This window comes from Lonchura striata, chromosome 1 (assembly GCF_050655825.1).
Source record: "Lonchura striata isolate lonStrDom1 chromosome 1, ASM5065582v1, whole genome shotgun sequence".
Classification (NCBI taxonomy): domain Eukaryota; kingdom Metazoa; phylum Chordata; class Aves; order Passeriformes; family Estrildidae; genus Lonchura; species Lonchura striata.
The window spans coordinates 18433622-18447499 of record NC_140703.1 but is presented as its reverse complement, the minus strand read 5'-3'; positions in this window follow the sequence as shown (position 1 = coordinate 18447499).

Sequence of the window (13878 nt, the reverse complement as noted above, 5' to 3'; positions counted from 1 at the left end):
GACTTGGCAACTGAAATTCATAACATTTGTGCTTCAAACTGTCTGCCCATTTGCCAAAAATCTGTCTAAGAAAAAACCCAGCCTGTCTCTTTTGCCTTAGTGGTGATCCTTTGATGGGATGTGGGGAGGGAGGTGGCTGGGGGAACGTCAGAGCCATTTAAGGAGTGAATTGTGTGAGGAATACACATGGGAAAAATCACATGGAAACTGCTAAGAGCATGGGGACACACTGGTCCCTACTGGCCCTGTCTCTGAGGCAGGAGAGGCAGTGCCATGTCAGGGCAGTGCAAAATTCCCATAAATTCATGACACTTAAAGCACCAACATTATCTAGTGGAAGGCATCCCTGCCCATGGCAGGGGGAGTTGGAACCAGATTATATTTAAGGTTTTTTTCAGCCCAAACCATCCTGTGATTTTATGACTGCATGACAATTTCAACTTCTAGAAGATATAATTGCAGTGACTAGGCTTGTAACAAGTGTGGTTGTGTTTCAGGAGACAGGGATAATTCTCTGGGTGAATCCATCATTTTTACCTGTTATGTATTCTCTGTTCAAATGTTCTGCCAAACAAAGCATCAAGCTGTCTGGTAGTACAGTCTGAGGGTGTGTGGTTTACTGTGCCAGCTTAAAGGCCAAAACTATTACAGGGATAATCTCTATATATTGTGCAGAAGAACAGGACAGCTCATTTAGGGAAATACCTGGTTAATCTGGAATTCTGTGCCTTGCAATGCACCAATTTCTGCTACTGAAACAACCAACTAGGTATTTGATCATGTAATTCTACACTGCTTCTTCTTTTTATTTAGATTTTTTTTAATGGAAACTTGTTGGCACACCTTTTCAGTCATCACTAATGAGCACAACTGCAGTGGGCTGTAAATAAGGAATCACATTTAAAACATAAAAGGAAACAAACTCATTCTTGTGACTTCAAAACATCAGTTTCTTTTTTTCTTCTAAACATTAACAAGTTCTTACATATTAATCCATATGTGTGATGCTTGAGGCTTCTTAAAGCATGTGCCCTGTTGGTTTATCTGGCTATTAATATTGTCATTAATCAGGAAACACTACTGTAAAAGATACTAAAGATAATTCTTCCTTTAAATTTCAGGAAAAATTTCACTAGCATTTACTCTTCTTTAGACTGGGAATCACTATGAACTATAAAAATCCATAGATAGGACTTATTTAAAGAATAATTCTAGTAGTACTGGTTTACTGATACTAAGATGTGAGTGAAAACAGTCATTTCCAGGGTACAGTAAGAATTACAATATGCCTTCTTCTAGCAAGTAACAGCTGTAAGTTCTTTTAAGTGTTGAAGGGCAAATTGAAATTCATCCATTCATCCATCTAAAGAGAAATGTTAACATTTTTTTCAAGTGTTCCAGTTAAGCTAACGTGTGTAACTTATCTGTTTTCCTTCCACAGACCTCATTCTGTGAGTGCTGAGATCCATGTCCCAACAATGGGAACCAGAACCATCAACAGCTGTCCACTCAGAAGATCCTTTTTCACAATTCCATGCTCTGTTTTACCTGGGTGTTTGAAAGGGCTTGAAAAGTGCTAGATCTAAGCATTGTAGATGCAATGCTTAGATAAAAACAGAGAGGATGTTAAAACAGCTGAAAAACTGTTGAGTTTTCTCCCATTCACCATTAACAGCTGCCCAGGATAAAGCTCAGCTCCTTTTCCTGAAGACTGAAGGAACAGATTCCCAATATCTGACATTGTGAAACAGTAATAAGTTGTTTCATACTCACCTGTCCTAACTGTTATGCAGATAAACCATATTTAGTAGAAATAAACTTTTCTAATCTATTTAAATACAGAAATATTCTGCACCATCAGAGCTGTCAGAACTTCCAGGCTTGTGGGATAATCCAGTTGCTGTAGAGAGAGGGAACAAAAGCAACGGATAAGTCCCTATACCATGAAGGAATTCCCTCTCTATCTATTTCAGTGTGGCTAAAGCTAGACTTGCTTGATTAAAAACAATCAGGTTGTGCAATCCTTTGGCTCCGTGGCTTTTGGAACACGGGATGCATGAGAGGCAGGAGGATTCTGAGCTGGTCAAATCAAGCACCACTGTTTGCTGTTACAAGAGCACCTTCTACTGCCTGTGCTGTGGCATTGTGTTAGGAATGCTGAAGCTTAACACAGCTCCTTCTGAACTCATCAGTGCCCTCCTAAAAAATGTTCTCATGTATAGCCTGGCAAAGGAAATTATGCAGATTCCAGACTACTTGTGTTTTTAAAACTATTCTTTGAGCTTCAATTCAAAATCTCATATATTTCCATGCTTATGCTCTGTGACCCATGCAGATGCTTTCCCTGCTTTTTCCCTGCACTTATGTTGAATTTCTAGGTTTTATTGCAGTTCAGGCATAACTGTTGGGACTATTTGCAATTTTGCTGGAGTGGAGGATCACATAGCTCATTAATCAGCCATTAATAAAGAAGTAGTTTTAATTACAGTGTTTCCAACATTGAGGCATTTGAATTCCACGTTCTCAAGGAACAACAGCATCCTGCCAAATTATACACTACAGGAACTATAAACATTATTTAGCAAAATGGTACTACAACCATCAGACACAATTAGTCATTACACATCTCTCTGCCAAGGAATACTGGAACTTTTCCTTCCTTTTTTCCTTCTCCTTTTTTTTTTCCTCTTGGTCCCATATTCTTGATAAATCTTCCCAAAGTAAATTGAGTGTCCTCACTTAAATATCTCTTTCAGGGGAAAAACAGCCACCAGAAAGAAGCTCTGATCTTAACAAACCTTAAGGACACTAAAAGGGATGACTAAGCAATTGAATGGAGAGAAATAGAAGTCATCCATTAAATCATTTATCAGTGACAATCTTTTTTGTCTTAGTAACCTAGTTCTCCACTAATGGAACTAATGGAACCATGACCACCAAAAAACCCAGTACATTGTAGGTTCAGATCTCCTTCTCTGCCAGTTTAATTGTGAAGAGCCTACTCTTTTTTTTTTTTTTAATGGATAAATATAAACAATCTTGAAAAATCCAACTCAGTACTCTGTTCCAAACAATTCCTATTTCAGACACTCTATGCACAAAACCAACCTCCACAAAAACTCAGACAGCTTAAAAATTAGTATGAGTGGCCACATGCAAACAAAAAGAATTTTTGTTCCCTCAGAAGACCCCCTTGGGACTGGCACTTCAGTACATCTGAATGATTGTGGGTTTATTCTGTCATCTCACAAGATAAGGTTTCCATGAGTTTGCACTCATGGAAGTGCAGAAGCACTTGGAATTTACCCTGGTGCTCAGCTAGGATGCAAGATGTGTATACACTGCTATCATCTCCTTGCTTAGCAGCGTCCCACTCTACATGAGAAGGCTAAAAAAATAGTTTTCAGAGATGAATACTCAGCATAAATCTAAGCACATCATTTTTTGCATTTTTTCCCTAGCAAAAATTCAGCCCAGTTTAGCTTTTCTTCTTTTTCTAAGAGTGTCTGGATAACATCAAGTGCTGTCAGTTAGGCTAATTCTGTTCTTGTGTGAGTGGATCCATTTTGACATCATGCTACACTTGGCCTCATTTTTGGGTACATACCAGTGGGGACAGGTGGAATTTCAATAATAACTCTTGTCTCCTTGGCTGTGTTATAAAGCTAACCTGTGGAATCCAGGCAGACAAAGCAAAAGGGTGCTGAGATAATTTGTATTTTATTTTGTACAATTTATATTTATATTGAACATTTTAATTATTGAGTATATATCTTAAACCTTATAGACAACACTAGTTTTACCACTTTTCATGAATAGATGACAAAATAGTGATCTGCTTTTAGAACATTTACTTTTTGTACCATTTTCTAAAATTAAGTTGTGGGAGCTCAGTCTGTTTTGGCCCCTGTGTGTTTGGGCATTGTGCATTGATAACTGTAGCATGTTTGTACTGCAAACCGTGCTCTGAACAAGGGCTTAAATCTGTTCAAGTTTCTTCATGTGAAAGGAATGTTGGCAGGGCTAGAGAGAAAAAAGAAACCCTTTGAAAAAAAGTGGTCCTGCATGAAGAAAGGAACTTTTTCTGCACAGTAAATGTGATGTGAATAGAGGAGGACTCATTGTTTTTCTCTTGTTCTGGCACATACAGAGTGAATCAGGTGTGATTGTGTTTAATCTTGATCTATCCAAACAGGTTGCTGCTGATACTGTGCATTTCCTTGCCCCATTGCTGTTTGCTTTCAGTAAATTATCTCAACTCTCAGTCTGCCTTTGTCCCTCTCGAGCTGAAGGGAGCAGGGAGGAAGGGCAGGAGCTTATTTGGGGTTGAATTTCCAGCTGGTGTTAAACACCACAGTGCCCAAAGTGGCAGTCATGACAATAATCTTTCATTGCAGGACACGCTGCAAAGAGTTATCTTATTTCTTTGGTGGAAACAAGGAGTCCTGGGCTTGAACTGAAAGGAGAGCTGTTTGGGACAGGCATTTTGAAAAGTCCTTTCTAATTTTAAGAAAAGTATCAATGTGTAATCGAGTGCCTAGGAAACGCTGGATCCTCTCTCATGGATATCTTTAAAGACATGTCAGGAATGACCACTGTGGCTTTTTGATTCTTCCTTGCATGTGGGAAAGGACAGTCTCAACGCCTCAGGTGCATGGAAGTGGATGTAATGGTAAATTTTAGCATTTTCTCTATCACCTCACAAGAAAATTGGTCAGAGAAAACCCCTCTGGAGGCCTGTCCAAGACTCAGCTGTGCCAGGTGCTCTGTGTAGCTTTGAATCAGGCCAGCAGTGTGTCCTCACCACTCCCCCCACCCACCGTGGCCCCCAAGTTTGCAGGCTGTGAACCAGAGGGAACCCAAATCTGTCCTTCCATGTGCCAGAGCAGTGATAAAGCTGATGAATGTTGCTTGGTAAGTTTGGGAGATGAGTATATAAAACACTTCCTTCCATGCCTTATACATACTTTAAGACAAAGAACTGTAATGGGAATATCCTCCCACTCCTGCCCTGTTCTGATGTTCTTGTCCTGTTCTGGTGCTCTTGTCCTCATTGTCAATAGCTCTCCATTTCTCAAAATCTTTTCAAGCTGGCTGTTGTTAATCATTAACTAAATATTTGAGGATTCTTGCCTCACTATGGGATATTGGAGCTGGAATAGTGTTGAGTGATGAGCCATCCATAATTTTTTATTCTTAGTTAAATCATTAATGTTTATTGCCTACACTGCTATTTCTAAAAATATCAATGTCAGTGTGATACTAGAACAAATATTTGGAAATTAGATAAATTTCATGTTAGTGAAATGCCATAAGGTCAAAAGAGATTTGGAGAACAAAACATTTCAGTTCATGTCAGGGATTGACCAAAACAGTAATGTTCTGTTCTTTTCAAATTAAGTTCTTTCAATCTCCCTGAAAATCTTCCTTCTTCCTCCCCTCCACTTCAAGATACTAAATTTACACTAAAACTAGAGTTTTGAACAACTGCTGAACTTCTCATTTTATCTCAGTAAAATCCTCTCAGAACTAGAGAAAAGCCAATTGTTTGTAGTTTTGTGTTATCCAAATGTAGCAGGGGAAGGAAACAATCTATAAAATGCTCACTTTGTAAAGAGTTCACTGTATTTTTGTTACAAGTTATGTTACATGCAAAGAGCTCTGACAGAAGGTTTACAAAGTTATAGATAGTGTGGGAAGAAAGATGACTCTACTTATTGTCATTAAAAATGTCCAACAGTCTTCATGAAGTCCTTAAAAAGCACTTTGATTCTTTTTATTCTCTAGGGAAAACCACTCTTTCATTTGCTCCATCCACATCTGAACAGTCAGAAATTGCCCTGGAAATAAAACATTTCACAGGAGTTTTATTCCTTCTCTTCAGGTATTTTGCTTCTCAGACTGGCAGATGTGGGAATGCTGGGAAGATTTGAATTGTTTGTGGGGGAAATAAATTCCTGACATTTTTCACTGGTTATCTGCACAGTTGACAGCATTTCCAAGGTTTTCATACAATTTCCCTTAGCCAGAACACAATGCAGAGCCTAGGCTGGTAAAGTCACAAAAGTCACAAAATAAAGACAAGAAAGTCACAAAAAAAATGGAAGATGGATCTGCCAAGGCCTTTAAAGCCATTAATTTTCAAGGAAAAGTGTCTTTGCTTAAATAAATTCCACAGGCATCAACTGACGTGGCTAAAGTAGGATGTCTTCCTACTCAAACTTCTTGTTTGTTCATTTTCAGAAAGAAGATGTTTAGTTTAGATCCAAATTCAATAGTAAGACCTCTGATACAGTTAAGTATTTATTTCTGATTTCAGCCATGGGGTTTGTGTAAATTTTTTTCCCCCAGAACTGCCAGTTCAAACAACTGTAGCAAGGAGGATCACATTTTTCTTCCTATTTGTTTCTGTATCTGGAGATCTGATTAAATCATTGGTGCTAGAAAAGGTAACTGTGGTTTGTACACTATCATCAGGTATAAACATCACATCCTTAGCACAGAGAAGAAAAAAAGTCTTGAGGAATGAACACCAACATCGTTATTAATAAGAAATATCTCATTTTCAAATTATAACTCTATATATAGCTTTTTGTAAGGTCTTGTGCAAACTGTCTGCCTCATCATCTCCCTCTGCAAGCTGTAGCTAAGTGCAAGAATTAATTATGTGACTCATGGGTAGTGAAAAATTTTGATGAGCCAAAACCTTTCCATTCATTTCATACCGTCATAAAAGCATTGTTCTGATTAGCAGCATTTCCACTGAAAGGAGGATGGATGGTACTTGGAAGAATTGCATCAAGGCAAAGTATTGTATTTGGCATTTCAATTCAAAGTTGATAGCAGTTGAAATGCCTGACCCTGATAGTCAATGCCAAGGGTTACATTTTTTGCATTCTGTAATACTCCTCAATAATTGCTCCAAGACTCATACAGAGAGAACAGTGCACAGCAAAGGCTGTTACTAATTCTTTGATCAAAATCATTTGATTTGCCTCGCTGATTTTTCAGAGGTTCCAAGCTGTTCTTGCTTTGGTTTTTGCTGTAAGAGTTCTTGATGCAGTGTACAACTTACATGTTTGCCCCAGCTTCTGAGGCTTGTACACGTGTGAACAGCAACAATCAAGGTGCAGTAAATTTCCTGAGGATTAATGTTGGCTGGGAGGGGATGAAGTTCAGCAGCACAGCCAAGGATCCTTAACCAAAACTAGTCACTAAACTCAAGAAACTATTTCATGCCAAGATCAGTATTGTTAGTTTAAACTGGCAATGAAAAAAACATGGCTATAGCAATTTTTATTTGATAGGTTTCATGGTAAAATCTAACATATTTTTTAAAAATTAATTTTACTTGGGAGAATTACATTAATTAATCAGACCACCAGCCTATCTCCCAGTGATTGATTAGTTTTGCTTTCTTTAACATATATAATATCACAAAGGATTTATAACAAATTTTATTTCCATGTGCAATTGCTGTGGACCTAATAAAGAGTGACCTGATTTGTGTATCTATTTACATATTTCTATTCCTATTCCAAATTCTAACTCCTAGAGCTTACTTACATCTCTCTCTAAATCTCTGTTTGACTGAACATCTGCTCAGGGTATTACATTTCGAAGTGATGTTTCAAAAGGCTGTTCTTTGCACAGTGAGGATACTACAGATTTACTCCCTTTAGAAGCAGTACTCCACCTTAGTACTCCCTTCCCTGAAATAAGTCCCAAAAATCCCCTAAATGCTGGCAACCCTGTGTTTAGGCACAAAAGATACCAAAGAGCTCAAATATCCCTCAGATCTTCTGGAATATTTCAAACTACCACTAATATAGGTGACAGCTGATGAAAATCTTTACAGACTCAGAAAAGGACGAAAAAATGCAATTCATCTTACACAATTTGAGAAGTGTTTTGATCTTTCTAAAAAGCATTTTGTTCTTGTTTTCCTTGCTTGTTCTGTGTTTCTTCTTACTAGGAAATTTCTCCCTGTGAGGTGTTCCTCAACTTCTCAGCCTTTGTAATTCTAATACCTCTTGGTGGCGATTTGCTGCCAAAAGGAACAAAAATCTTTGAGTTCAGCCCTCCAAACGTACATACAGCAGATGCAGGTCTCCAGAGCTTTGTTTCAACTCACCACCACATCACAAAACATTTTCCAACTTTTCTTACAAACTTCAGCCCCACACTAAGAGACCAAAGTGAGGGGGAAGGTGCAACAAGGATCCATTGCAGCAATTTTCCTGGATCCAGCTGAGGTCAACCTGCAGTGCTTTGGAGCATGGCTCACCAACCAGGCACCTTGAAAGTTTTAATTCTAAATCACCTCATTCATTCTTCCTGACATATGTTATGTCTCTACTTGTAGCGTATTTTTAGTATTTCCTTTAAAATATATTAACAGGTGTGAGTGTGAAGAACAGACAACTTAAGGAGGTTGTTGTTACTGGACAAAGACTCCATTTGGGTGTAGTCCAATGAAAATGTTACAAGCCAAAAATAAAAAAGTTTCACAAATCTCACATTCTGATTGTAGATCATGCTAACTCAGCCAGGAATATGCTAATCTTCAGGTTCCTTCCCACAATATATTCAGTTTTTTCTTTTGATAATGCTTTTCCGTGTATTTTCTTTTACTCTTCCTTTAAAAAAGCTAAGAAAAGTAATTAAAGTATTGATATAAAGTTATGGAAAGCCAAAGAAAGCATGGCCTTCATTCATAGTTCCTTGCACTCAGATCGTGTTGGTAGCAGTTTTCTCCTATCTTATACTGCCATAAAATCCCTCATTAAGGGCCAAATTTTGCTATTCTATTTTTGACTGAACAATGTATGGTTTCAAAATGTCATTTTTGAACAGCATTTCAAGGGTTGTTTTGAAGCAAAAACCCTTTTTAATATCTGTTTCTTAAGTTTTCACACTAAAGTACAGACAGGAAAAAAACCTTTCTTGTCTTCAATTTTCAGAGTTCCTTAGAATTCACTCATATTTTCAATTTCTTCCTTTCATATGATGTAGTTTTTAACTTTCAGTATTTTAAAAGCTCCAATCACATTTTATTCTTATTCTTCCAATGTCTCCCATCCTAATATATTCTCCAGAAAATCTGAGTCTTTTCCTGGCTTCAACAGCTTCCCATCACCCATTTATGAGCTTCTTTACAAAAGTAGGACACAAAAAATATGATATAAAAAAATATACATCATCAGGTAACATATATTACATAAAATACTGTTTTTTAAATTGCCATTGTAAATATAGGTATGCTTATATATCTCAACATCAATATATATAATAGTACAATAATACTTCCAATTTTATTTGATCTCCTTTTAACCTAAGGTACACCTATGGTATCTCAAACAGATTTTCCATGATTTTCCATGATGCTGCTTTATTTTCTGATGGATGACAATAAATTTATCCTGAAATGTAGAAGGACAATTATAACTGTGTTTGCTAGGTTTTCTATTTTACCTTTATGAACACTAGAGTGGTTACAGCTCTGATGAAGCTGATAAATAGTAAATTAAAATAGACAAAGACCTGGTGTGCTGCATTTAAACACACTCAGAGGCCTATGATGAGACAAAATTGGTGTTAATTATTGTTTTCTCTAGCACTGACTGATTATTCCAATCAAGTGACTGTGGGGTTGCTGCTTCTCTGTACAGGCCTGTATAGGACCTAATTTCTTGTGAGTTGAAATCAAACATCATTCCTGCTCACTGAAGGAAGAAATGTTGGTAACCAGTTATGAAAGAAACTCTGCTGCTTTAGGTGCTGCAGCTTAAAATGCAAATGAAAGCCAAAGGATTTGGTCATTGGTGACTTAAAAACCCCAATTTCATTTTTGCCATTAGCTGCAGGCTTTTCCCAGGTTTCTGGCCTAAATCCAGTTAAAATAACTATATATGACTACTTACTAAACATTCCCTTTCTGCTCAGTTGATTATGGCATTATTCACTTTCTCTCCTGAAGTGCTGAAATAGTTCTATGCGCTGTTAAAAATTCCCTGCCTTTCCCCTGAGGCAGCTGCATTTCAGTGTTGGAGTGATGTAATAATTCCTTCAAGAGCTTGCAATTGGTTTTCAAAGCTTAACATGAAGTCCAGGATCTTTTCAGGAAGGGCTGTAAACAAGCATCCAGCATTCCTGCTCTCTAATATGTCATCCCTGGACCATTCCTTAACAGGTCTAAAAATCCCACAGCTGTGCCATGATGTACTGCAGAATGATGGAAGGGCAAGGATTTTCATCAGTCAGCAGGGAAGCAGGGAAATGATAAGAGATTTGAGCTGTTCACCTTAGAAATACAACAGAACTGTGTGTAAGGACAGATTTGACTCATCTGACAGTACCTGTGGAGATTGGGGAGTTTTACTGGAGGATAAACCCCAATGTTTGTTGTTTGGTAGGTTGGGGAACTCAGGTATGATTAGAAAGTGTCCCTGGGGAATTGTGACACTTGGAAAAAGAATGAATTATCCAGAGACTAGAAATGAGTAACATCCAAGTGGTTTTCACAGCAGCAGTAGTTCTTTACATAATAGCCAGGAAAGCAGTAAAAAGATTATGCTATTTTGGCCTTGGTTAAGTGATGAGCATGTCATTTGAGGGATGCCAAGGTCAGAATGAGATGAAAACATTTGATTGAGCTAAGAGATGGAATGAGTGAGAGCAGCAATAGTCTTCAAAGATCATTGGGTAAACAACCATCTAAATCATGAAATAGTGTCAAAAAGAAAGAGGGTAAAAGATTGATCACTACTAAAGCTATGTCTTAAAAACTAAAATAAATAATGTAAAATAAGAATTATTAAAAATTGAAGCATTCAGGGCCAGGTTGGACAGATATTGGAGTAACCTGCTCTCATGGAAGATGTTCCTGCCCATGGAAGGGTGCTGGATTGCGGTGATCTTTAAATTTCCTTCTAACACAAACCATTTAATGATTCTATATTTCCATTGAAGATATTAAATACTACAGCAAAAAAGTTAGGACATGTGTCCAAGAGGACAAGAAGGAAAACAGCAGGACCTCTGTACCACTGACCTGGGATAACAATTAGGAGTAACAGCTGAGTGATGATTTTGGCCATGGAGCAGAGGCTGGACACCTTGCTACTCTACTGCAGAGCCTGTCTCAATTTTTAAACACCAAAAATGAATCTGCTTAGGCTCCCATGCAGCTTAAGATGTGATGTTATGTGGAAAAGAATGAACTAAGCTGGAATTGGCAGCAGGAGCATGAAGTGATCAAGAAATTCAATATAAATTAGTCATGTACTATACTGAAAAGGAATAGTGACAGATTCAGTCACTGCTGGTGACTCCTGAAATTTCAGTCCTGGGGCTGATTGTGCTTAGTGTTTTTATCAGGATCCTTGGCATCACTATGACAACAAGAAATCAGGAGACATCAATTTAAAATTAAATTATCAGACTGTGAGCAATAGGCATGCAAAAAGGGAACTATTTAAACCAATAAAATGCTACAGAATTCTCACTTTACAGTCAGTCATTTGTAAATTACTGAGGAAAACTTAGGAAGGCCAGCTGATCACAAAAGGGCAAAATACATTTCCACAAAGCAAGTGCAACCATGAGCCTGGCATGAGCCACAAAAGTTCTACAAGAGATAATGAAGCTTGTAAATTATTCAAAGCATCCAAAAGATATTAACTGTAATATTTGTGCCAGTTACATTCAGGGTGAAGTCAGACTTGAATCCACATGCAGAAAGTCTAGAAATGTGGTAAGAGAAATGAAAATAATGTCTTGTGACAGGAACATTTTAAGAGCATGTTTTATTTAGTCAAGCAGAACAAGGGCTGATGAGAACTTCTCTTTGCCTGCAAATCCACCAAGAAAACCTGTGAAAAGAATTGCTTAAGTTTACATACTTGCCAGAAGACTGAGTGTAAAACTTATCCCCTCTGTATTTATGCTAGGATCCACAAGGTTTCTAATTATTAGAGCACTAAAGTGTTATCTTTTAATTAGAAATTCTGATGAAGAAAATGATCTACTTTTAGGAAGATACTTGCTCAGCTGAAGAAAGAAATTATGAGGTTTATTCCAGCCTTCTCTTAGCAGTTCTCTCTTTGCAGTTATCCTGGTGGTTCTACTTCCTCAATGCAACAAACAGGAGAATTCCCAGGTCCAGCACGGGCCTGGGGCTCTTCCAGGAGATGCTTCTGTGAAATGTTTGTGAATTTTACAGAGGAAGCCTTTGAGGGCTGATAGTAAATAATGGGTTAAGGATTCTGCATGAGAGGCATGGCACTGAATTCCAGATGGGATGAAGCTATACAGCTTAGTGTAAACAAATGGTTATGATTCCTGTCAAGGTCAATTTTTCATCTCCATAAAGCCCAGTTTAATAACATGGCACAGGTACCGCTGAAAAATGGGAATATCAGCTTTCCAACAATTTCCCAAAATTGAAATAGAATCTGTTTTGGCAAAAACAGTACAGTTGTCTACCAAGAAAAACATTTTAGGTAGGTAGTTATATAAGCAGTAAAAATAAATGTTTTATAAAATGCACCCACAAGGACTTAGAAGTATTTTAAAAAGCCCCCAATAAGAATTAACCAGATTTCATGAAGTATGAAACAGCCAAAAATAATAAGTAGTACAGCTGAAGGAGGTGAAGTCATTTCTCGTACTGCACTCCAAAGCTTGACCACCTGGAGAGATTAAAAAAATATATCCAAAGAATTAATTTTCCTAATATGGGCACAGTGCAAAATTCTGCCTCTTAACATGACTTCATTTGGCCAGAGGAATGGAATTTTATGGAAGCCTAATATGTTTTACAAGTACTTGTTTCTCTGGCACAGCAGCAAAACTTTGGGAAGACAGATGAAATGAAGGACCATCTACCAGATTTCTTTTGGAGCCAAAAAAAGCTGGCATTGTCTCCTGAAGAGAAAGTAACATCTTACATTAAAAGATAATATTAGTACAAGATCAGGTGCCTGAATAAATTTACTCTGGAAACCGACATTTTCTGAACTTTTGAATTTCTATAATTGCATTTTTAAGATAGTGGAGCAATAAGCCTATTTTAAGATAAAGCTTGGTGGTTTCATTTCCATGTCAAGATAAAATCAATCCTTGAGTCAAAGCCTCATCTTTGGATCTGTAAATATTAATCTCTGGAAATCTGATTGTACAGACTTTGTTAACATCACCTTTTTCCTTCATTGACCAAGACAGTCACTCAGAATTTGAGTGTTCAGGGCATTAATAATCCAACACAGACATTTAATGGGAATTAGAATCTGTTCAGCTGTTTCTTCTGCTTTTGATCAGAATGTCTGAGGGTTTTGCTGAGTAGAGAAAATTATTAACTCGAACTGTGGCCTGAAATGTTCCATTAATTGTTAATTTTGCAGAGCCTCATTTCTCTTAGACTACTGCCTCCAGCTCTGGGGTCCCAGCATGGGAAGGGCCTGGAGCTGTTGGAGAGAGCCCAGAGGAGGCACCAGGATGGTCAGCGGGATGGAGCAGCTCTGCTGGGAGGAAAGGCTGAGTGAATTTGGATTGTTCAGCCAGGAAAAGAAAAGGCTTCAGAATAATCTAATTGCAGCCTTCCAGTATTTGAAGGGAGCCTGCAAGGAAGATGGAGAGAGACTATTTACAAGGGGCCGGAGGGATAGCACAATGAGGAATTGCTTCAGATTGATAGAGAATAGCTTTAGAGTGAATATAAGGAAGAAATTATTTTACTGAGTGAGGGTGGGCAGGCCCTGGCACAGTGTACCCAGAGAAGCTGTGGCTTCCCCTGGATCCCTGGCAGTGTCCCAGGCCAGGCTGGATGGGGCTTGGAGCAGCCTGGGACAGTGGAAGGTGTCCCTGGCATGGCAGGGA